Source organism: Mastigoproctus giganteus, chromosome 11 (genome assembly GCF_048544385.1).
Source record: "Mastigoproctus giganteus isolate SK-2022 chromosome 11, ASM4854438v1, whole genome shotgun sequence".
Lineage (NCBI taxonomy): Eukaryota > Metazoa > Arthropoda > Arachnida > Uropygi > Thelyphonidae > Mastigoproctus > Mastigoproctus giganteus.
This window is the reverse complement of record NC_143585.1, coordinates 167764549-167789324: the sequence shown is the minus strand read 5'-3', so window position 1 is coordinate 167789324 and position 24776 is coordinate 167764549. Positions and strand designations below refer to the sequence as shown.

General features: G+C 39.7%; 1 protein-coding gene across 4 annotated transcripts in view; it reads left to right on the top strand.

Annotated features, from left to right (window-relative positions):
- LOC150078561 (uncharacterized) overlaps positions 1-24776 on the top strand; it is a 773569-nt gene that overhangs the window by 353804 nt on the left and 394989 nt on the right. The gene's annotated exons all lie outside the window — the stretch shown is intronic.

Sequence of the window (24776 nt, the reverse complement as noted above, 5' to 3'; positions counted from 1 at the left end):
AGATGTTAAAATATCTACAATTAAAAGTGAAAATATGTACAGTTCAGAACATAAAAATAGTAAATCACAATTAAGATGCACAGTAAAATATACCGTAGAAACTGAAAATAGATACAACTGAAAGCAAGAAATGTAGGATAACATAAAATATATTACACAAAAAGGAGCTTTCAAGACGCCAGGCCTCTTTCTCAAATTAGCTGAGATCAACAAACTTAATTCACTACAGACAGATAACCCACACAAGCGTAAATAGCTAACTGTGAATCGGTTTCAGCAAATAGGGGGGGGCAGATAACATCATGCCCCAGGATTATATTGCAATGCCTGTTACTTGTATTATTCATTCACCATCTCTCATTGTGATGTAAGACAATGGCCTCCTATTAAGGAAGCAGTTGTCTTACGCCAAAATCATTTATAAAAAACCCTTTCACAAATTATAAATCTGAATGCACCCTGAGCCACCTACACAGTATAGCTAAAGCATTGCTCAACCATGCATGCTCGCATTTTGACTCTGCTGTTTACAGGGAAACTGAGTTAGCATTAGTAGAGGTATATGATGCAAGAAAACAAGCTTATGCAGCATCAACCAAAAACAAAAAAAAAAAATTCACATTTCACCCATCCATTTGTTCCAAAAGTTTGTCCACTTTTTCCTTGAATTTATATAAGCTATCAACTTCCAAAACAACAAATGGAAGTTTGTTCCAGCAACCAACTATTTGCTGGCTAAAGGCAAATTTCCATACACCTATTCTACAACTGTCTTTCCTCAATTTGAATTTATGCCTCCTCAGGTTTGTAATCTGAGCAAGAAGAAGAATCCCATCAGCATTGAGCCTGCTCAAACCATTCAAGGCCTTATAAACCTCAACCAGATCAACTCACAAGTGCCTAGTCTCCATACACTGCAATTTGCAGAACTGAACTCTTTCTTTGTAAGAGTTAAGTTCCCCTCACCAGTCTTGTACTGCTCTGTACTCATTCTAGCAACTCTACATCCTTCCTAAAATGAGGCCTCCAGACCCGTACGCAGTACTCAAGGTGTGGCCTGACCATTGCCTTATACAGCCACTCCCCAACTTACATAACGGTTGCATTGCGTGGAACTCTACATAAGTCTCAGAATTTTCTTAAATGCTTATGTAGCACTCGCAACTATGCACGCTGAATTTGATTGAAGCAAAAAAGAAATGTCCGATGAACATGTAAATAGAATTATTTATTCAATTTGTTTTTATTTCGTGCATAGGAAAAATTAAAAATGTCTGCAATTACAAAAATTTCAAAATTGTAAAATTACAAAACGGGAGGAGACAGGCATAATGTCAGAAAATTTTACCTTTTGAGCATCATTGCCAGAATTAACTCTCCAGCTGATAAGCACGCCACTGCAGAAGTTGAGGGCTGTTGAGATTTAGAATGGGTTTTTTCCAGCACATCACAAAATTTCTCTGCAGCTGCAGAATCAGCACTGGCGACTTCACCACATACTTTAATGTTTTGAAAACCAGTGCGATGCTTGAACCTATTAAGCCACCCATTGCTTGCCATGAACTTGGCTTGGGGTTTGCCATACTTATCCTTAATATCTTCATAAATACTTGTTGCCTTTGCTTGAATGGCCATTGGACTCAGGGGCACTTGCTTCTGACTCTGATTTTCCATCCATATTATTAATAGCTTTTCCACCTTCGATATAACACCTGAACACTGTTTTGTGATCACTGTTGATCTTATGTGCGTTGATCCTTTAACGTGTTCTTTTATATACGCACTGCTCTTTAAAATAGTATTCACTGTTGGAGCAGCGAGAGCTAATTCCATACAATAGATGACAAACTTTGTCCTGCTTCGTACGTCTTAATTGTCTTCATTTCTAAATCAATTTTGTTTTATTTCCTGGCATTGCCATCACTTGCACTTTCTGTTGGTCCCTTTCCCTTCACCATTGTAATAAGTGAATAGTAATGAAGAGAAGATTCTGAAAATTATATATGTTTTTTATATGGTGGAAGGTTTCAGTGAAGGAGAAACATTCCACCACAATAACGTAAATACCCACACAATTCCAGTTATCTGGATTATCGGAAATGCAATACGATCGAGTTTACTACCCATTTATAATTAGATGCACTTAACAGAAAAGCACAATAAACTGGAAAGTACAAATTAATTTTATTGTTTTTTGGTAGTGACCTCCAGAAATGTGTTATAGAAAAATATCACAAAGGTGTTCAAAATTTATTCTTCTAACCGAACATATGATAATGATGAAAGTGTAGTGCAATTTCCATTATAAAAATGACCTTTTAGAGAGATGAATAGCTTAGTTATGAACTGAAAATATCAACTTCTGAGTTTTGGAATGAATTACCAAAAAAAAAAAAAAAAAAGGAAAACCACAATGTGTCATTGGGCTCACATTACAATATTTTCACGTTATCTCCATTTATTCCTACGGGATGCGAAATATGTTTCCACAATTTTTTTAAGTTGCACCGGTCATCAAAAATTTACTTAAAGTTGAATTTCCATAAGTCTAGTATTACGTAAGCTTGAGAGTGCCTGTACAAGGGGATCACCTTATCCCTGCTTGCAAAATTCCTGTATATCATTGACAAGACCCAATGACCTGCTCTGGCTGCCTGTCTGCATTGCTCAGAAATACTCCCAGGTCTTTTTCATTCTCCACAACCCTGAGTGTAGTGTCACACAATTGGTACAATTCTTTGGGGTTACTGCTACCTATACGCAGTAATTTGCATTTGTCAATGGTAAACTTCAGTTGCCACATCAGCCCATCTGCCCAACTTTTCTACATCCTGTTGCAGTAGTATACTGTCATTACTTCCTATAAACCCTGACAAACTTTGGATCATCTGCAAACTTGGACATTAAGCCTGATATACCTTCATCAATATCATTGATAAATTTACAAAACAAGAATGGGCCCAGCACTCTGGGGAATTCCACTAATAACATTAGTCCACGAAGTGCAGTGTCCATTAATTACCACTCTCTGTCTTCTCCCACTTAACCATCCTTTTATCCATTGTAGCAACTTTCCCCTCAATGCCATTACTGCTCCAGTTTGTACAGTAGTTTTTCATGTGCAATGGTATCAAAAGCTTTCCTGAAATCCAAGTATATGATATCAAAATTATTTTTTGCATCCAGTATGTGGTCTCTGAATTTTTACTTTAGTCTTGTCTAGATGACGCTACAATGCTTCTTTAACCAGTGACTCCATTATTTTCCCTGGAACAAATGTTAATCTAATAGGTCTGTGATTACTCATGTAACTCTTTTATCCCTCTTTGCGAATTGGAGATATACTGTATTTCTTCAATTGTAAGACGCACCTTAATTTCAGTACTATCAACAGAAAAAAAGCTTTGATTCTAAAAATATATATAAATAAATAAATAAAATAAAATGCTAAAATATATTTAACAAATATTTTTATTATAATAGAATTCAATTTACTAACAACAATAGTATTTATCAGTAGATATATTATTCATCACTTCCTTCTGAATCTTCTGAGCTGTCGATATCTGCACGGGAATCAATATCAGAGTTAACTTCACATTCAGAGTCTGATTCTTCTGAGCCATTGCTATCTTCATTATCCCATAATATATCGTCTTCTGAGCCATCGAGAGCGTTGGTGATGCAACATTTTTTAAATGAGTTCTGCACTATTCTTTCTGGGATTAGCTTCCAAGCTGTTGATACCCATTCTGCCAATTTTGATGCCAGTGCTTTCTTAATTTTTCCGGAAGGTGTCAGCAGAACATTGTCAGTCAACAGCCAGGATTCATATTCCTTTCTCAAGTAATCCTTAAATGGTTTGTTGACCAAAGTGTCGAGTGGCTGCAATTGGCTACTCATGCCACCAGGAATCACCACCAAGTCACCACATTTTTGCACGATTTTATTTATGACCCTTTCTGACAAATGTCCATGAAATGCATCAAGTACTATCATGCTCGCTAGGTTACTAAGACTTCCAGGACGTCTATTTCACACAACATTTAGCCTGGCTTCCGTAAGCTCTGCCGACATCCATCCATTTTTTTTGTGCATACACAATAACATCTTTGGGGAAAATTTCATTCTTCGGTATGGTTTTTCAATTTAAAATTAAATATGGTGGCAACTTTCGACCATCAGCAGTTATGCATCACAGTGATATGCTGCTTTCCATAGCCCGTTCTTATAATCTTGATTTCTTTAGCAACTTTAGGTGTAATTTCGAGCAATATCGAAGAAGACCGTGGTTTCATCAGCATTTCCAATTTGACTAAACTCAGTTTCTTTTTTTTCCTTAATTTCATTACCTGCTGCTAAAAGTTAATCAGCTTCTGTTGAAAGTCTGCAGGAATTTTTTGACAGATAGATGTTCGACACCTTAAAGATAATCCACTACAACTCATGTCTGTCGCACTAGCCATGACTGCCTTTAAAAATTATTTTCTCTATTCCAAGGGACTTGGCAATTTCTCCGGCTTTCAGTTGCATGGCTTGTCAAGTGATGGATAATCCTTTTGCACGTGTCTCCATTACAGAACGTATCACAGCTTCATCGACTTGTGGAAATCTTCCTTTTTTAGGCACTTGGTAAAACACTTGGTTGTTGCTTTACACGAAAATATGGAATTGTGATCATTTCTCCAACAGCGAATATTTCCTTCACTAAAGTCAAAATGTCGACCTGCAGCTCTGTTTCTATGCTTTTCTGCATAAACAATAACTTTTCGTTTCAGTGCAGATTCGTAGTGCAATCTTTTTGACAACATTTTAATGTGCAATAAGGGATCAAAATGAACGAAATACAGTAACTCCACTTCTTACATACTTTCGAAGATACAAACAAACCTTCCTAGTTTTCTCTGAGTAAACACCACTATAATGAAATAATGGTGGCTTCACATTTCAAAAGCATGTAAAATCCCCCACGCCAGTTTATTCTCCAACGGAATTGGAGAATGCGATAAGGGTAAAACTTGGAGTTTGGTTTCCGCGTAAAAACAAAACGTGGTGCTGTGTGCAAATGTGGGAAAATTCAAAAAAAAAAAAAAAACTGCGATTGTCAGATGCCATCGATTCTAAGATGCACACCATTTTTTAGAGATGTTTATAGGTGAAAAAAAGTGTCTTAGAATCGAAGAAATATGGTATTTGCACTTCTCCAGTCCGTGGGAACTGCAGATTAGCATTAGTAGAGGCATATGATGCAAGAAATCAAGATTATATAGCATCCGCAAAAAAAACAAAAAAACTTTCCCATTTCACCAATCCATTCGCTCCAAATGTTTTTCTAGTTCTGCCTTGAATTTTTTAAGCTGTCAACTTCTACAGTGACAAATTGAAGTTTGTTCAAGCAATCAACCACCCGCTAGCTAAAGGCAAATTTCCACACAACTGTATTTCCTCAATTTGAATTTATCTCAGGTGATTAATCAGAGAAAGAGGAAGAATCCCATCAGCACTGAGCTTGCTCAGATCATTCAAACCCTTACACACCTCAATCAGATCACCTCACAGGTGCATAGTCACCAGACACTGTAATTTGCAAAACTTAAGCCTTTCTTTGTAGGAGTAACCCTTTGTTCCATTCACCAATCTTGTTGGCCTTCTCTGTACTCGTTCCAGCAGCTCTACATCCTTCCTAAAATGAGGCCTCCAGACTTCTATACAGTACTCAAGGTGTGGCCTGACCATTGCCTTATACAATGGGATAATCACCTTTTTGTTCCTGCTAAAAAAATTCCTGTATATCATTGACAAGACACCATGAGCTAATCTTGCAGACTGTCTACACTGCTCAGAAAATTTCATATCTCACTGCACAATTACTCCCAGGTCCTTTTCATTCTCTACCACCATGAGTGTAGTACCTCACAGTTGATACGTTACTCTGGGATTACTGTTACCCATATGCAGTATTTTTACATTTGTCAAAGTTAAACTTCAGTTGCCGCCTCTCAGCCCATCTGCTCAACTTTTCTAGATTCTGTTGCAGTAGCATACTATCATTAGAGTCATTAACAACCCTGCCACCTTTGTATCGTCTGCATTAACCCTGTTATACCTTCATCGATATCATTGATAAATATTGAAAACAAAAATGGGCCCTGGGAAACACCACTAATGACATTTGTCCAAGAAGAGCACTGTCCATTGATTACCACTCTCTATCTTCTCCCACTCAACCATCACTTTATCCCTAGCAGCAATTTGCCTCCAATGCCTAGCCAGGTGGGCAGGAGCAGCAGTGCATAGCACACGTTTCTTGATTAGACCGGGGTTCGAGCCCGTGCCCACCAAATACAGAGGATGTGGAAAGGTCAGGGAATGACCACCGCATATCCCCGGAGCAATATGGCCTTAGTTGCTAATGCTCCTAAAAACCAAATAACATACAAACAGCTGCCAATGCCACACTTCTCCAATTTGTACAGCAGTCTTCCACGTGCAACAGTATTAAACGCCTTTATAAGATCCAAATATATGATATGAAAGTTATTCCCTGCATCCAGTTCCTTTGTGACAAACATCATTGTATCCAATCAACTTGATCAGACAAGACTTTTCCTTAACAAACCCATGCTGTGCCCAAATTATAACTGAAGTTTTGTTTAGATGATCCTGCAGTGCTTCTTTAACCAGTGTCTCCACTAATTTCTCCTCAACAGAAGTTAAACTAACATGTTTGTAATTACCTGTGTCACCCTTTGATCCTCCTTTGTGAATTGCAGTCACATTTGCACATCTCCATTCCATGTGTACTTTCCTTAAGTCCAAGGAAGCTCTCATAATTATGGCTAAGTATTCGCTAACTTTCTTTGCTGCCTCCTTTAGTATAACTGGATGCATCTCATCCACCCCAGCTGCCTTAATTATGTTGATCTTCATAAATTTCTCCTCCACCTTGCTCTCACTTATTACAAAGTAATTTAGCTCACTGTCATAGTTTAATACACCTCTGGCAATCCCCTCTCTGAAGAATGTCTCGTGTTTAAATGAGATGCAAAATACTCATTCAATTTGTTAGCTACATGAGCAGGATCTTCAACAGTTGAACCATCGATATCAAGTGGACCAATCTGATTCATCCCCTTCCTTCTATAGTTTACATAATTAAAGAACTCTTTGATCTTTTATTTTGCATCCTGTGATAAGATTTCTCGTAATCTACATTTACTGGCCTAACCTCTTTTGTTACTTGATTACCCTCCAGCTTATATCTTTCATAGGGTTCTGTGTCACCTGTTAATTTATATGTATCCCATGCATTTTTCTTCTCTACCACATGTCTTATTACTTCATCTAACATCCATTTAGCATGTCAAATGAACAGTACATTGAATAGTATTTCTTAGTTGGTATGAAAAGTCTAGTAGCTTCTAAGGTTACTTCCCTTAATGCTTCCCATTTAGAATTTGCTATTGGTAACATTGTCAGTTGGTCCCACTGTATAGACTTTCAAAACTGTTTCAGACCACCTAGTTAACACCATAGTCAGATGTGCAATTGAGTCAACAATGCTCTCATAGTTATAGCTAAGTGTTTGCTTACTTCTTTTGCTGTCTCATTTAATATAACTGGATCCACCCCAGGTGCTTTTTCTTATGTTTAACTTCAACAATTTCTCCTCCATTTCGCTATCAGTTATTACAAAATCATTTAGCGTTTACTGTTAGAGTTTGATAAGCTTCTGGCCTCCACTTCCCTACAGAATTTCTCATATGTAGATGCAAAATAGTCATTAATTTTGTCAGCTATCTGAGTGAGATCATCAACAGTCGAACCATCTGTATCAAATGGACCAATCTGATTCATCCCCTTCCTTCTAGAGTTTATATGAGTAAAGAAGTCTTTGCATCCTTTGTCAAAGATTTCTCATCATCTGAATTTGCTTGCCTAACCTCCTTTGTGACTTGATTACAGACTAGCTTGTATCTGCCATAGGCTTTTTGTCGCCTAACAAATTATGTGCATCCCATGCATTTTTCTTCTCTGCCATGAGTCTCATTAGTTCGTCTGACATCCATATCAGACTAAACCTTGAACATTATTTCTTAGTTGGTATGAAAAGCCTAGTAGCTTTAAAGATATTTCTCGAATGCTTCCCAGTTAGAATTTGTTGTTGGTTACATCATCAGTTGGTCCCACCATTGGGAAAATTATTACAACAAGAAACATCATCCTGACTTTTAATTCACCAGTGTCTCCTAATGAAATAAAAGCTGGCTATATTAACTGTCCAGTGCGTCCTTCATTCCAAATCCTTTATGGTGGTTTAAGTGCCAGAAATATGGATACTCGCAAATGACCTGTCATGGAGCCCTTGCATATACTCTGTGTGCTGCAAAGGACCTCAAAACTACAGCATGTTCAACGACAAAACTCACCTGTATTAACCGCCTATGTGCCCTGCTTATTCATGAGCATGCTAGAGGTGGAAAAAAGAAAAAGAAATTCAAAGACTTATGGCAGAGCTGAACATATCATATCAGGAGGCAAGAAAAGCGGTGAAACCTGTAAATACAAACAAACTTATCTACGTTCAAAAGGTAGCAGGGAGATGTTCCATTGTAACTCAGACCAAAATGACCATTCCACCAAAGGAGTCATTCACTCCCATCGCACGTTACCTGTTAAGTTCAAGAAAACCCACACAGAAGGACCAATCAGCTGCCACTCCTAATGCTGTACCAGTACCGAAGGAAGTTACTGAACAAAAGAGCAAGAAGCCTGAAATAAATACTCTATAGTTCACAAGAAAAAAATGGATGTCAAGGAGAAACAAGTACCAGATGATTCAGTCTTGGGACTGTTTATGGAGGAGAAAATGGAAACCGGACAGAGTCCATACTTCCCCAAAAAAGATAAATCCAATATTGACAAAAAGTAAGCCCTCAGCACCTCGGAAGCCACCCGATGGACCCACAAAGGCAAAAGTATGTCTAAATTCCTTCAATGGAATTGTCGTGGATTCCAGCGAAATAGTGATGACATCAAAGCCCTCCTGCAGAAGCAAGACCCAATCAGGTTTTGCTTGTAGGAGACTTATCTTAAGGCAAATGAAGACCCTGCCATGCGCAACATCCCAATTTTTTGTAAGGATAGAATTACGGATGCTCCTGCTCGTGGAGGAGTGGCTATCCTTGTTCAAGGTTCAGCATAGAGGCCGGTTGTAAGTAGCAAAGAGTCTGTTGCAATTTACCTTACAGTGGGTTCTTTGTTAACCATTTATTTGCCATCTGGGACTGACATCCCCGAGAAAGACCTTGATGATCTTGTAATGCAGCTGACCCCCCCATTTCTTACTTCTTGGGGATTTTAATGACATAATAATCTCTGGGATAGTGTTACTATTAATGGTAGGGGATGAGTTATAGAGCATATGTTCAATGACAGTGACCTTTTCCTACTAAATGTGGGAAGTAACACCTTCTTCCACATGCCTACCTGTACATTTTCTGACATTGATCTTGCTATCTGCTCCCTACTCTACTCCCTTCACTCACATGGGAAGTGGAGGAGAATCCATATGGAAGTTATCACTTCACTGTGATAACCTATTTACATAGTGGGAGACTGTGTCTTCCTTTTAGATTACCTCTTTGGAGGATTGATTAGGCTGACTGGAATGCCTTCCAACATCTGACAGATTTTGACATCACTGCAGGCAGTCCTAAGTCCATCAATAATGCAGTCATGTACATCACAGAAAATATCATCCAGTATTTCGGAAAAAAATACCATTTTTCAGAATGTCATTCCGAAAACATCTATCCAGCTTCCACCTTTTCCCAAACCATGATGGAATTCATAATGCACAGCAGCAAAAAAGGCTCAAAATAAAAACTGGGGGATATTGCGATGATGTGCTACCATGGCCAATTAAATAGCTTTTAAACATCCATGAGCCAAAGCACATTGCATTTGCTGTCATAGCAAAAAGAGAATCATGGATCCATTTTACATCATCATTATATATACCATATTAAATTTTCGTTTAATATGGTATTTAGAATCAAACAACAACAACTTTCTCTTCGGCATCCAGTGTGGCTTCCAAAGGAACCGGTTCACTCTGGACCATCTTATTAGACCTAAAAACATCCATCCATCCTGGATGCTTTCCTAAAATGAGAACATATGGTATCTGTGTTCTTTGATGGAAAAAAAGTATATGACACAACTTGGAGATTTTGCATCTTAAAGTATTTGCATAGCCTTGGTCTTAGAGGACATCTCCCTGTTTTTATTAAAAGCTTTTTAGCCAATCAGTCTTTCCAAGTTCTTGTGGGATCCTCACCGTCTCGTCCCTTCTTCCAAGAGGAGGGAGTGCCAAAGGATCGGTATTGAGTGTCATGCTTTTCGCCATCAAAGTAAATTCCATCACAGAACAACTTCCTCTAACTGTTAACAGCGCTATCTATGTAGATGACTGTAGCATATGTTCTCAGTTATACAACATGATGGTTATTGAAAGACAACTTGAACAAGCCAGCAGGCGGTTGGTTGGTGGAACAGACTTCCATCCCTTGTCGTGGAAGTTGATAGCCTAAATAAGTTTAAGGCTCAGCTGGACAGGTATTTCGAACGAACAGAGGGGTGAAGTGGAAGTGGTTATTTTTTATTTATTTATTTATTTTTTATTTATTTTTTATTTTTTGGCTGATGCTGCATAAGCTTGCTTTCTTGCATCAAATGCCTCTACTAATGCTAATTCTAAGCCATTGATCCCCTTAATTCTGTTGCACATGCTAATAGATTTAGGTTCTCTCTGCAGAAGACAGTTTACGTACATAAGCGTAATCTTCATCCTGAACCTGAATTAAGGCTTGGAAATTCTATTCCAATAGTGTGAGACCCAAAATTCTTGGGACACATATTTGATAAAAAGTTGACCTTTTTTGAATCACATCTGTCACCTCCAATCAAATTGCACAAGAGGCCTGAATATCTCTCTCTTGAATAACTCTCTCTCCTCTCTATCTTTGATTGTGGACCGATGCACCCTACTATGCATTTACAATGCATCTGTATGAATCAGACTAGATTACGGATCCCTGGTATACAATTCAGCCAGAAGAAGTATACTTTGATGGCTGGACCCCTATCCATCATCAGGCTCTCCATATCACTACTGGAGCAGATCTCCTGTCTAGATCCTATATGTTGAAGCAAAAGAACCACTGCTATTGCTTCGATAAACAGTCATCTCTTAAGTATGCTTTAAAATTGAAATCCCAATAAGAACGTGGCCAGCCATTTTTGAGCCATGATGAAAAGTTTGTACAACACCCATCAGACTGCCAATCGTCCTTTTGGTATTCGTCTCCAAGAGCTACTCAGAACTTAAAATCAAGGTAGACAAGTTTGCCCAATCACCAAAGCAGACCTTTGCACCCTGGCATGCTCATGTTCCTGCATGCGACTTTTCCCTTAAAAATGGAGGAAAGTCAGATCCTCCATCGTCTGTCTACCTGTAGCTCTATTCAGCACGCCAAGCTGAACATTCTGACTTTGTGCCAATTTACACAGATGGTTTGGTCAGAATCAAATGTAGGATCCTCTTCTGTCTTTACAGACACCACTATATCAGAGGAGATTGGTGCCTCCATAGCCAGGAGGGCAGGAGCAGCAGTGCGTAGCACACGCTTCTTGATTAGACTGAGGTTCAAACCCGTGACCACCAAATACGGAGGGTGCGGAAAGGTCAGTGAATGACCACCGCATATCCTCGGAGCAACATGGCCTTAGTTGCTAATGCTCCTAAAAAAACCAAATAACAATAACACAGGAGATTCTCCCTGAATGTAGCATGTTTATTGCAGAGCTGCACGCTATAGAGTTAACCTTGGATCACATTAGTAAATGCCACTACAAATGGTTCATTTTATATTCTGATTCTTTGAGTGTCTTACAAACTTTACTCTCTGTGAGCTATAATTTTCGCCCAGTTCTGTCTCAAGTTCAGAAGAGGGTGCACTGTCTCCATGAACGCAAATACAATATTCGCTTCTGCTGGATTTCCCCTAATCCCACATTGGGATTAGGGGAAATGAGCAGACAGCACAGCCAAATCAGCAATTCCCACTAATAATTATTGCCTGTCACTCCCCTATACAGACTACAGGCAAATAAAACACCAAAAGATACACTCCCAATGGCAGGATTCATGGAGTAGACAGACTACAAGTTACATTATATAAAGCCTGTAATTGAACCATGGCAGTTTAGTCTGCACAGGAATACTAAAGAGGAAGTTGTTCTTGCCTGGATCCACATAGGACACAGTCATCTGACACATTCGTATTTGCTGAGGGCTGATGACCCTCATGTGTGCGAGTTCTATGACACAGTGTTGTCCCTGAAACATGTTTTAGTTGAGTGTCCAGATTTTAATGATACTCGTTTTACTGCTTTTACCCATCTGACTGAGTCCTATACACTCAGTGAGATCTTCTGAGCCCATGACCATATGTCAGATGTTTTTAAATTTTTACAATGTATTAATATTTACCAATATATATAGTATTGTGCATATATTTTTATTCACAATGTTTTTCTGCATTTTATGTATTTATGTTTTTTGACTTTGTAACCTTCCTGGAAGGTTACAATATCTTTTATTCATTTGTATTTTTGTGGTGTGTTTGTGGCGCACCATAGCCTTAGTCGCTTTTGCACCAAAAAATCCTATCCAATCCATCCAGTTACATTCATCACGGACAATATTGTTCAAGCAGCGGCAATTACAATTCTGAAGACATCAGCACCTTTCCCAAAACAATGATGGAATGCCGAATGCACAGCAGCAAGAAAGATGCAAAACAAGGTGTGGGGAAAATTCATTGCTACTCCACCACCTAATAACCTTCAAACGTGCACATTGGCAAAGCACGTTACATTAGACATCACAGTCAGAAGGAATCCTGCATCTGCTACTTATCTTCCATTACCCATACTGTGTCACCTAAGCTTGTCTGGGACAAAGTCTGGAAAATGAAAATATAATGGATATAATGGAGAGATATAATGGATGGACCATATAATGGAATATAATGGATGCACCATAGCAGACCCAACTGCAATTTCTTTCCAGGCTATCAGGCCAGTTGACATCCATTATGAAAGTATTAAACATCTTTCATCTGAATCTATGGATTGGTTGCTCTATCTGTTCAACAGAATATATCTCTAAGATCAGTTTCCAGACTCCTGGCATAAAGCAATAGTTGTCTTCCCCAAGCCAGGACAAGATCCAAAAATTCCAAAAAACTACCGTCCCACTGCTCTGACAAGCTGCTTGTGCAAGATCCTCAAAAGAATAGTCAATGCCCATCTCATGTAGTATTTAGAAACAAATGACCTCCTTTCAAATGTATGTTTCTTCCAAAGGAATAGATCAACACTTGATCATTGGGTCCATTCTCTCTCAATCATTTTGCCAAGAGGAGGGAGTCCCCCCCCCAAAGGTCAGTTCTAAGTGTTCGCTTTTTGCTATCAATGTTAAAAAGCACCCCTTCAGTGATGACTTTACCATATTTTTACAATTATGCAACATGAGGGTTACCAAAAGACAATTGCAGCACGGCATTGACCACATCAACTCTTGGGCAATGACTAATGATTTCAGGTTCTTGCCTCAGAAGACTATCTGCATACACTTTTGTCACAAATGAAACCTTCACCGTGACCCACTCGGACAAAACATCATTCCAGTAGTACCTGAGACAAAATTCTTGGGGTTCGTATTTGATAATAAGTTGACATTTTTACCACTTATCCATCAACTATGGACAAAGCGCACAAGTGTACTGAACTTGTTACGTGCAACCTCATCCAATAAGTGGGGAGCAGACTGATGCACTTTACTCCACCTGTACTATGCACTTGTCCAATCTAAATTACATTATTGGTCTGTATGCATCTCCTAAAAACAGCATATTACAGTGGCTAGACCCAGTTCACCACCAAGCCATCCGTATTGCTATTGGGGCGTTTAGAACTTCCCCTGTACAGAGTTTATACTTTGAAGCAGGTGAACTGCCACTGTCCCTGCGAAAAAAGCATTTGTCACTAAAATATACTTTTAAATTGAAATCCCTGCCAGACAACTCTACGTGGCCATCCTTCTTTGAGCTAAAGTGGGAAACTCTTTATAACACCCATCAGACTGCCAACTGGACTTTAGTATCAGTGTCCAAGAGCTCAGAGGGCTGAACATCATAGTAGACAAGGTTGCCCTTGTCTAACTCAACTTGCCACCAACTCAACTACTTTCACCCTGGCATGCTCGCCTACCATCATGCGACTTCTCCATCAAAGATTGGGGGTACGGCTACCATCCCATCTTCTGTCTACTGACAACTCTATGCTGTCCACCGAGATCAGTACTCTGACTTCTTACCTGTCTTTACCGATCAATTGAAGTCAGAGACATATGTCAGATCTTCTGCCATCTTCTCACATCACACTATGTCTAGGAAGATTCCTCAAGAATGCGGCATGTATGCAACTGAGTTCTATGCTATACAGTTAGCTTCGGCACACATTGAAACTCACAAGTATCAAAGGTGTATATTGACTCCTTAAGTATACTGCAGGCATTCCCCCTGATCCCAATCCTCATCCATTCCTGACCTAGATCCAGCAAATGTTACATTCTCTATCTGAGCATTCATTCGGCATTTGTTTCTGCTGGATTCCAAGACACATTGGGATCAGGGGGAATGAGCTGCAGAAGTTGTGGCCAGATTACCAGAACCCCCACAACACTCATTGCCTGTTACTTCCATATAGGCACTACTGGCAGCTGATACACCTTATGTTACTCTCCCAATAGCAACAGTCTCGGCATGGGCAGGTCACAAACAATCAGTTAAAACCGTAATCAGTCACTGGCAGTTTAGTTTGCGCAGGAACTGCAAAAAGGAAGTTGTTCTAGCTCGTCTACGCCTAGGACATTAGTTGTCTTATGCACTGTTTTCTGTTGAGAGCTGATGACCCTCCTACGTGTGAGTACTGTGACACCATTTTAACCATTAGACCTATTTTAATTCTAAAATATGTCTAATTATTAACTATCTGTCTCAGCCCTATACACTCAGTCAGATACTCTCTGACAATGACCATGTGTCAGCTGTTTTTAAAAGTATACTTTTAAAAGATTTACATCTTTTAAAAGTATACTCTTGTTACATTATACTTTTATTATTTTTTTATATATCATTTATACCTTGTTGGCTGCTTTTATACATATTTTTCAATTCCTACTATTAGTTCACACTCTCCCTATATATATTTATATATCTTGTTCAGATTTTCAATCGTTAATAAAATACTTTTTATTCATCCACTCAAGTTCAAATAATTTTTTTTTAACTTGTAGTGGATGACACTTGATGTTAATACAGTTTTTTCAAATATTAATTCATTAATTAAATTTAATTAATTAATTTTAGTTTTATATGGGAGAAAAAAATTTTTCTTATATAAGATATTTAGCAGGATATAAATTTAGGAATAAATACCGTCAGTGGCGAAGCATGTAGATCGCTGGAAAAAAATTTCTTTTTCAGATTCTTTTTTCATTCTGGGTTCTAGTCTGAGTCAAGGAGGGAACAAAATGGAAAATGAAACATGTGAATAAAAATAATAGTCCAACACCATATATAGAAAGGAAAATGGAAAATTGCAAGGAAATTCGCTTTCTATTTTGCCACTTAATATTGTGATTCTGTCATATGTATATACATATTTATATTAATTGTAATTATTTAATAAAAAGTAACTAAAATAAAATTTTTCTTTGTTGACCTAAGTAGGAATTGACTTTAAAAATTTTTTTTTTATATTACTTGTTTATACTAGATTAGCGTTAGCATTAGTAGAGGCATATGATGCAAGAAAGCTTATGCGGCATCAGTCAAATAAAAAATAAAAAAAAAACCCTCTCCCACTTCACCCCTCCTTTGGTTCGAAATACCTGTCCAGCTGAGCCTCAAATTTATTTAAGCTATCAACTTTCACAACAAGGGATGGAAGTTTGTTCCACCAACCAACTACCCGCTGACTAAAGACAAATTTCCGTACATCTATCTTACATCTGTCTTTCCTCAATTTGAATTTATGCCCTCTCAGGTGATTATTCTGAGCAAGAGGAAGAATCCCATCGGCATTGAGCATACTCAAACCATTCAAGGCTTTATACACCTCTATCAGATCACCTCGCCGGTGCCGCGCCTCCGTAGCCAGGTGGGAAGGAGCAGCAATGCTTAGCACACGCTTCTTGATTAGATCGGGGTTCGAGCCCGTCACCACCAAATACAGAGGATGCAGAAAGGTCAGCAAATGACCACCGCATATCCCCGGAGCAATATGGCCTTAGTTGCTAATGCTCCTAAAAACCAAATAACAACAACAACAACCTCGCCAGTGCCTAGTCTCCAGACACTGTAATTTGCAAAACTTAAGCCTTTCTTCGTAAGAGCACCCCTTTGTTCCATTCACTAATCTTGTTGCCCTTCTCTGTACTCGTTCCAGCAGCGCTACATCCTTCTTGAAATGAGGCCTCCAGGCCTGTATACAGTACTCTAGGTGTGGCCTGACCATTGCCTTATACAATGGAATAATCACCTCCTTATCCCTGCTGGAAAAATTCCTGTATATCATTGACAATACTCCATGAGCTACCTTGCATCCCGTCTGCACTGCTCAGAGAACTTCATATCTGCCTGCACAACCACCCCCAAGTCCCTTTCATTCTCTACCACTGTCAGTGTAGTACCACAGAGTTGATATGTTGCTCTGGGGTTGCTGTTTCTCATGTGTAGTACTTTACATATGTCAATGTTAAACTTCATTTGCCACCTCTCAGCCCATGTGCTCAACCTTTCCAGATCCTGTTGCAGTAGCATAGTGTCAGTAGTGTCCTTGACAACGCTGCCAACCTTTGTATCATCTGCAAACTTGGACATTAAGCTTGATATACCATCATCAATATCATTTATAAATACAGAAAACAATAATGGACCCAACACTGAGCTCTGAGGGACTCCACTAATAACATTAGTCCACGATGAGCAGTGTCCATTGATTACCACTCTCTGTCTTCTCCCCCTCAACCACCCCTTTATCCATAGCAGCAAGTTGCCTCCAATGTCACACTGCTCCAATTTGTGTAGCAGTCTTCCATGTGCAACAGTATCAAAAGCCTTTCTAAGATCCAAGTATATAATATAAAAGTTATTCCCTGCATCCAGTTCTTTTGTGACTGCATCATAGTATCCAATCAAGTTGGTCAGGCAAGACTTCCCCTTAACAAAACCATGCTGTGTCTGATCTATAACTGAAGTCTTGTCTAAATGATCCTGCAGTGCTTCTTTAACCAGTGCCTCCATTAATTTTCCTGGAACAGAAGTTAAGCTCACAGGTCTATAATTACTTGTATCAGCCTTTGATCCTCCTTTGTGAATTGGGGTCACATTTGCACATTTCCAGTCTATGGGTACCTCCCCTGTGTCCAAGGAAGCTCTCATAATTATGGCTAAGGGTTTGCTTACTTCCTTTGCTGCCTCCTTTAATATAACTGGATAGATCCCATCCACCCCGGGTGCCTTTCTTGTGTTTATCTTCAACAGTTTCTCCTCCACTTTACCCAGTTATTTCAAGATTTTGTAGCTTACTGCTAGAGTTGAATACACCTCTGGCATTCCCCTTGCTGAATAACTCCTCATGTGTGAATGTCGATGCAAAATATTCATTTAGTTTGTTAGCTACCTGAGCAGGATCATCAACAGTTGACCCATCAATATCAAGTGGACCAATCTGATTCATCCCCTTCCTTCTAGAGTTTACATAAGTAAAGAACTCTTTGCTGTTTTTCTTTGCATCCCTTGCCAAGGATTTCTCGTAATCTGCCTTCGCCTGCCTAACCTCCTTTGTAACTTGGTTGCATATCAACTTGTATCTATCATAGGCTTCTGTGTCATGTGTTAATTTGCAAGTATCCCATGCATTTTTCTTCTCTGCCATATGCCTTATTAGTTCATCTGACATCCATTTTGGCCTAAACCTTGAACAATATTTCTTAGTTGGTATGTAAAGCCTAGTAGCTTCCAAGATAAGTTCTTTGAATGCTTCCCATTTTGAATTTGCTGTTGGTAACATCATCAGTTGGTCCCACTGTATAGAATTTAAATACTGTCTCAGTCCATCGTAGTCGCCTTTACGGAAGCAATAACCCTTCCCTTTACCCCTAATGGTAGTTACCTCTTTGAGTAAATCCCACTTCAGCACACTGTGATCACTGCCACCTAGTGGTTCATTTATCTGCAGATTCTTAATGCATGAAGAATCACTGCTGATAATCAGATCAAGAGTATTGCTCCCTCTTGTTGCCTCACGAACATGCTGATGTAGAAAACAATCATCCAATAAATCCACAAAAGCCTTGCTAGTGTGCGAGTGACCAACCCACAAATTCCAGTCAATATCTGGGAAATTAAAATACCCCATTATAAGACGCTCTGATTTACTGGCCCACTCTATTTCCCTGTACAGTTTCTTATTATACTCATCACAGTCATTAGGCCTATAGCACACTCCTACTCTCAATTTTGATTTCCCTATGCTTATGTCACACCAAACTGACTCGACACTGCCCTGTCCATCGATGTCAACTGGCTTCACTTCCTTGGACTTTGTGTTTCTTAACTAATAGCATAACCCCTCCTCCCCTCCTGTCCTGTCTATCCTTTCTATACACATCGTATTCCCCAAATTCCAGTTCAGCATTCCTTATATCTGTGTGACACCACGTCTCTGATATCCCAACAATATCTGCCTTTGATGTTTTGAGCAATACCTCAAATTCATCAAATTTATTTACCAAACTCCTAGCATTGGTGTACACGCAGGTATACATGCACCTGTTTCTATTCTTGGCTACCCTAACACAACCCATGTGTTTACTTGTACCGCAATGACTCCCAGCAGTCTCTGAAATATCCTGCATCTTGTTTTTCAGGCTTCTGCTAATTTCTATAGAAGCAGTGCAAGAATCACTTCCACCTCTGCCAGTGGCTACTGTTACTCTATTAGTCCTTGTATCCCCCCCAACTAGCAGTTTTACAACCCACCTAACTCTGCCTCGACAGCTCTCCTCTTCTCCTCAATATCCCATTTTGAAACAGATCCGATCTCGTTTATATCAATGTGAAACATCCAACCAGGTGGTCATCTTCTTCTGGATCCCTGGTCATGTCGAAATTCCAGGTAATGAACGTATGGATCATGCTGCTAAACATCCTGACAGTAGATCATTCTGCCATCTGAAAGTTCCATACACTGATTATAAATCCACTGTTAAAGCAGAATAAATAAATAAATAAATTTTCTGTTTATACTCCAGGATGACCATATGGTCAGAGGAGTTCACAAGATAGACAGAATACAAGAAACAGCACCGTATTCAGCAATCACGTGCTTCAACCCTGACACTCAAGGCACGTATACTTATGCACCCGCACGCATGACCACTAGGCTAGACCGGCCTTGTAGGATTCAATGATATGAACTGTGACAAACACAAGTAAATAATAAATTTACTTGTGTTTATCACACAAGACCTCACAGAAAAACTAAAGTCCTCAGCTGTGGACTTCTAGTTTTAGGAAAAGAAGGCAAGAAGAAGTTATTTTGGCAAGACTCCAAATTGGTCATTCCTATATAACTCATCTGTTCTTGCTTATAGGAAAAAATCCTCCTCATTGTTCCTACTGTCGATCCCAATTAACTATTAAAGATATCCTCATAGAATGCCCTCAATATTCAAGTACTCAGAAATCTAGTTTTTGCCCTCTATTCAAGTAATCAGAAATCCATAAATATATATATTCTCCTGTGATAATCGTAATAGTAAACGCAATATCTCCTCTGATAATCGTAATAGTCATAAGTTTATAATGAACAGGCCCAATATGGCCGAGGAGGCCCTTGTGCCCAAAACCCCCCAACTCAACAACAACAATTGTGTTATACAGTGGTTTTATGACCTCCATATCTCTACTGGAGGCGCCTCCGTAGCCAGGTGGGAAGGAGCAGCAGTGCGTAACACACGCTTCTTGATTAGACCTTGGTTACATCCCGTCACCACCAAATACGGAGGGTGCGGAAAGGTCAGGGAATGACCACCGCATATTCCCAGAGCAATATTACCTTAGTTGCTAATGCTCCTAAAAAACCAAATAACATCCCTATTGGATAGCATTCAATTAATCATCAATAGGACGGGCTTTCCTGGCTGCCTGTTCAACTGTTGAACTTCATATTTCTCATTATTGTAACTCCCAGATCGCTTTCCTCCTCCACTGTTTTTAATTCAACCCCACCAAGTGTATAATTTATTTGTGGTTCGTATTCCCCAATTTTAAGACCTTGCATTTTGCAGCATTAAAACATAGCTTCCACTTCTCTGATCACCTTTGCAGTCTGTTCAAGTCATTCTGAAAAAGTGCTGCTTGGCACTGATCGTTAATGACTGTCACTTTTTATGTAATCAGCAAAATTTTAACATCATGCCTTCTTGTCTGATGTCATTTATGAAAATGAGAAACAACAGTGGTTCAAGAACCAATCCTTCAGAGACCCCATTCCTGACATTACACCAATCTGAAGAATATATGCATTAATCACAACCGTCTGGCTTCTGCCCTGCAACCTCCACGTGGTGGGGCTGGTAACCTGGAGGGGAAAAGCTCTCCCTTCCAGGGCGAAATGGAGCAGACAGATCCTAAGACCCACTGAGAAATTCACTGGGTGCATGGATCGAGACCCTTACAGAGTGAAAACTGTCTGAGCCTGATTTTGTAGCAGTTACAGTCTGTGACAACCTCCTTGAAGTTGTCACAGACATTCTCTCAGATATGCCAGACAAGCTGTACTTGCTACCTGGGAGTCTAAAACGCTAATGGAACTGATATTCGGGTGACACTCAAGTGAAGTGTACCCAATTTTGGCGAAGTCCGGACGGTCTGTGATAGCCAAATCCTCTGCTTGCACCTTCACAATGGTGGGACTGTTAATAATCCAGGGTATAACCTCCATGCACAAGTACATGGTGGGTGACCACCCAGGTGTGAACCAACGTAAGCAGGGGTCGAGGTGTGGTGCCCACACCACATGGAGGAATGCCACCCCTCTATATTACCAGGCAGTACTAGGTGGTAGATGACTTTCATCAAATGATGCAGTACCACCACTCTGCTTATAGGAAGCTTGAAGTGGTGGAACCCATGTTTAGTCTCTAGAGCTACGTTCCGGCCAACCCTTCCCTATCTCTTCCATCCTGCACTATGATTGATGACTTTTCAGGTTATGATGAACATCGTGGCGAGAGCCAATATTCCTTACATTTCGAGGGTACATCTCTAAAACGGTGTTTGCAGGCCGGCTGGTAGTTAGTACACCGGACCGAACCTATTGGTAACTCTCTAGGAGGCTTCCGGATCAGCTAGTGTATAATCTTGCTACCTCTACTCTGCCAGATAGTGACTGGAGGGAGTCCGAGTAGTGTGTATATGCGGGGGAGCATTGTCGAGGCCACGTTATGTCAAGGATCTGGGTATATCCTTACCATGTGTACTCCATATCCAAAAATTTCATTACTTCATACAGCATGTCCCACCCACTTTTTCTTACTATTGAATACACCATGAATTGTCAAACTAATAGAGCAAGCTTATCTGCCAAAAGATCTAAACTTCCCAAGCACTTCCTAATTCTTTTCACAAATATACGTGGTCTCAATTCTAATCTCAACGATGTCCATTTCCACTTGCAGTCTGCCAAACCCCATGTACTTTTTCTGACAGAATCTCAGTTATCGGTTGGTTCAACTACTGCTCATCTCAGATGCCCAAATTATTCGCTGTATGATTCCTTTCGCTTCAAAGGTGGTACTTGTGCATATGTCCATTCTGATATTCCCTGTCAGAGACTTGGCAATTTGGAATCTCCTCATTGTGTCAAATTCATCTGTTGTCTCTATCGCTCTCCCAACTCCACAAATCACTTGGAGCTCTTAGACTTACTCTGTTTGCAACTTGACTTTCTCCAGTCCAACTTTTTCCTAGCAGTGAGGTAATTTTCCTTGGTGATTTTAATGTTCACAACTCCAGTTGGCTCCCGTTTTCTAGTCACACCAACCCGGCTGGTCGAGATGCTGAGGCTTTTGTAATTACTAAAGACCTTGCACAGATTGTCCATTTACCTTCAAGAATACTGGACAATCCTAATCATACAGCCAATACGCTTCATCTTTTTCTCACAAACAACCATTCTAAGTACACGGTCGATGTGAGAGGTCCTTTAGGCACTTCAGATCACAACTTGGTGATCGCCTCTTCTGCACTGGAACCGTTATCTCATGGCTATTCCCAACCTCGTGTTGTTTGGCATTACAAGAACGCAAAATGGGATGACCTGCGAGACTTCTTTTCTTCTTTTCCTTGGTCGGAATACTGTTTCAAAACTTCTGATGACCACGTTTGCTCAGATCGTGTCAGTGAAATTATTCTTGCAGGAATGGAATCCTTTATCCCACACTCCACTTTAAAATCTCGTCCTTTAAATAAACCTTGGTTTTCCAATAAATGTGCTAAGGCTGTTCAAGAGAAGAATGTTGCATATTGTAATTGGCTTGTTTCTAATTCTTCAGTTTCATTTTCTGCCTACACCAAAGCTGGCAACAATTGTAAAGCAGTTATTAATCAATCTAAACTAGAATTTGAACAGGCTAAGAGTAGCTACTTGCTTCTTGACCTAATGGTAGCCAAGCATTCTGGTTACCTGCCAAAGCTATTGGCCGCACCTTTGGCAGCCAATAGCTTTGGCAGCAACTCCCACCTCTGTCCAAACCAGATGATTCTGTTGTCACTTCAGCCAAGGATAAAGCTGACCTGCTAACATCCCATTTTTCTTCCAAGTCATATATTAATGATCTTGGTAAAACACCTCCCACCATTCCCAACACGGTCCATTCAATGCCTCCTGTGGTCTTCCGTCAAAAGGATGCCAGAAGGATTTTGACGAATCTTGATGCTTAGAAAGCTCCAGGTCCTGATGCTATTTCTCCACTTGTTCTCAAAACCTGTGCTCCTGAACTTACTCCTATTCTTTGCCACCTTTTTTCACTTTCTTATTTCAAAGGTGTTTTTCGTTCTGCTTGGAAATTTGCTGATATCCAGCTGGTTCCTCTAAAGGGTGACAAATCCCTCCCATCCAATTATCGTCCCAATGCAATTACTTCTACTCTTTCTAAAGTAATGGAGAAATCAATTAACCGCCAACTCTTAAACTACCTAGAAACCTTCCGTCTGATCAACGATCGCCAGTATGGATTTCGCCAGTGTCGATCTACTGGTGATATTCTGGCTTATGTTACCCATTTATGGACTAATTCAATGAAAAGGTTCGGTGAAACACAAGTAGTTGCTCTTGATATCTCAAAGGCTTTCGATCATGTTTGGCATAAAGTTCTTCTAAACAAGCTTCCATCTTATGGTTTGCCAACTGTTTTTAGCAATTGGTTATCCAGTTTTCTTTCTGATCACTCACTGAGGGTGATGGTAGATGGCTCTCTGTCTTCTAACTTCTCCACTAATGCCAGTGTCCCCAAAGGTTCAGTTCTTTCTCCCATTCTTTTCCTCTTGTATATTAATGACCTTCTTCCATTGACTGGAAATCCTATCCGTAGTTTTGCCGATGATAGCACATTGCATTCCACTTTCCATTTTGAGAAACCTGCTCAATCAGCTTCAACTTCTCGAAAATCTGCTACCAATTACTTAAATGCCCATCTTCAGGTAATTCTCCAGTGGGGCAAAGACAACTTTGTTGATTTCAACCCTTCTGAAACTCAGTCTTGTCTCATATCTCGCAAAAAGGATTCTTCTGCTCCTATGCTTATCTTTCGTGACACTCTGATTTCTAGGGAAAATGATAGGTATATCTCTTTTGGGGATTACCCTGACTTCTAATCTCTCTTGGCACAAGCACATTACAAATATTGCTTCCTCTGCAGCTAAAAAACTTGGTTTTCTCTTTCGCTCTCAGCATTACTTTTCTTCCAAACAGCTGCTCACTCTGTATAAATCGCAAATCCGCTCAGCCATGGAATATTGTTCCCACATCTGGGGTTGTGCCCCTAAAACCTCTCTCAGCCTTCTTGATTCCATTCAGAAGAGGGCAGTTAGGTTAATTAATGATTCATCTCTAACAGTCTCTCCCCACTCGCTGTCTCATAGACATACTGTTTCTGCTGCATACTCCCATGGGCACTGTTCTTCTGAATTGGCTTCTATAATTCCCGCTCTCTCTTTCAAAACAGTCTGAACATGTGCCACCACCAGCCAACATCCATTTACTGTCCAACTTCAAAATCACAGAACCAACTTTTCATCTTCCTCATTTATTCATTTAACTGCCGTTTTCTGGAACAACCTTCCTTCATACGTATTTCCTGAAAATTACAGTCTACAGAAGTTCAAGTGCAGTATCAACAAATATCTTCTTTCTTCTTCTCAATCTCCAACCCAAGCACGGTACTAAGTACTATAGGTTCTAATACCTCTCGTGTTTGGGGTTTACATAAAAAAAAAAAGAAGAAAAGTTAAATGTGAAAAGACGACGTAGCCAGAATTTGAACTCCAACCTTTCTTATCATTCACTCAACTGAA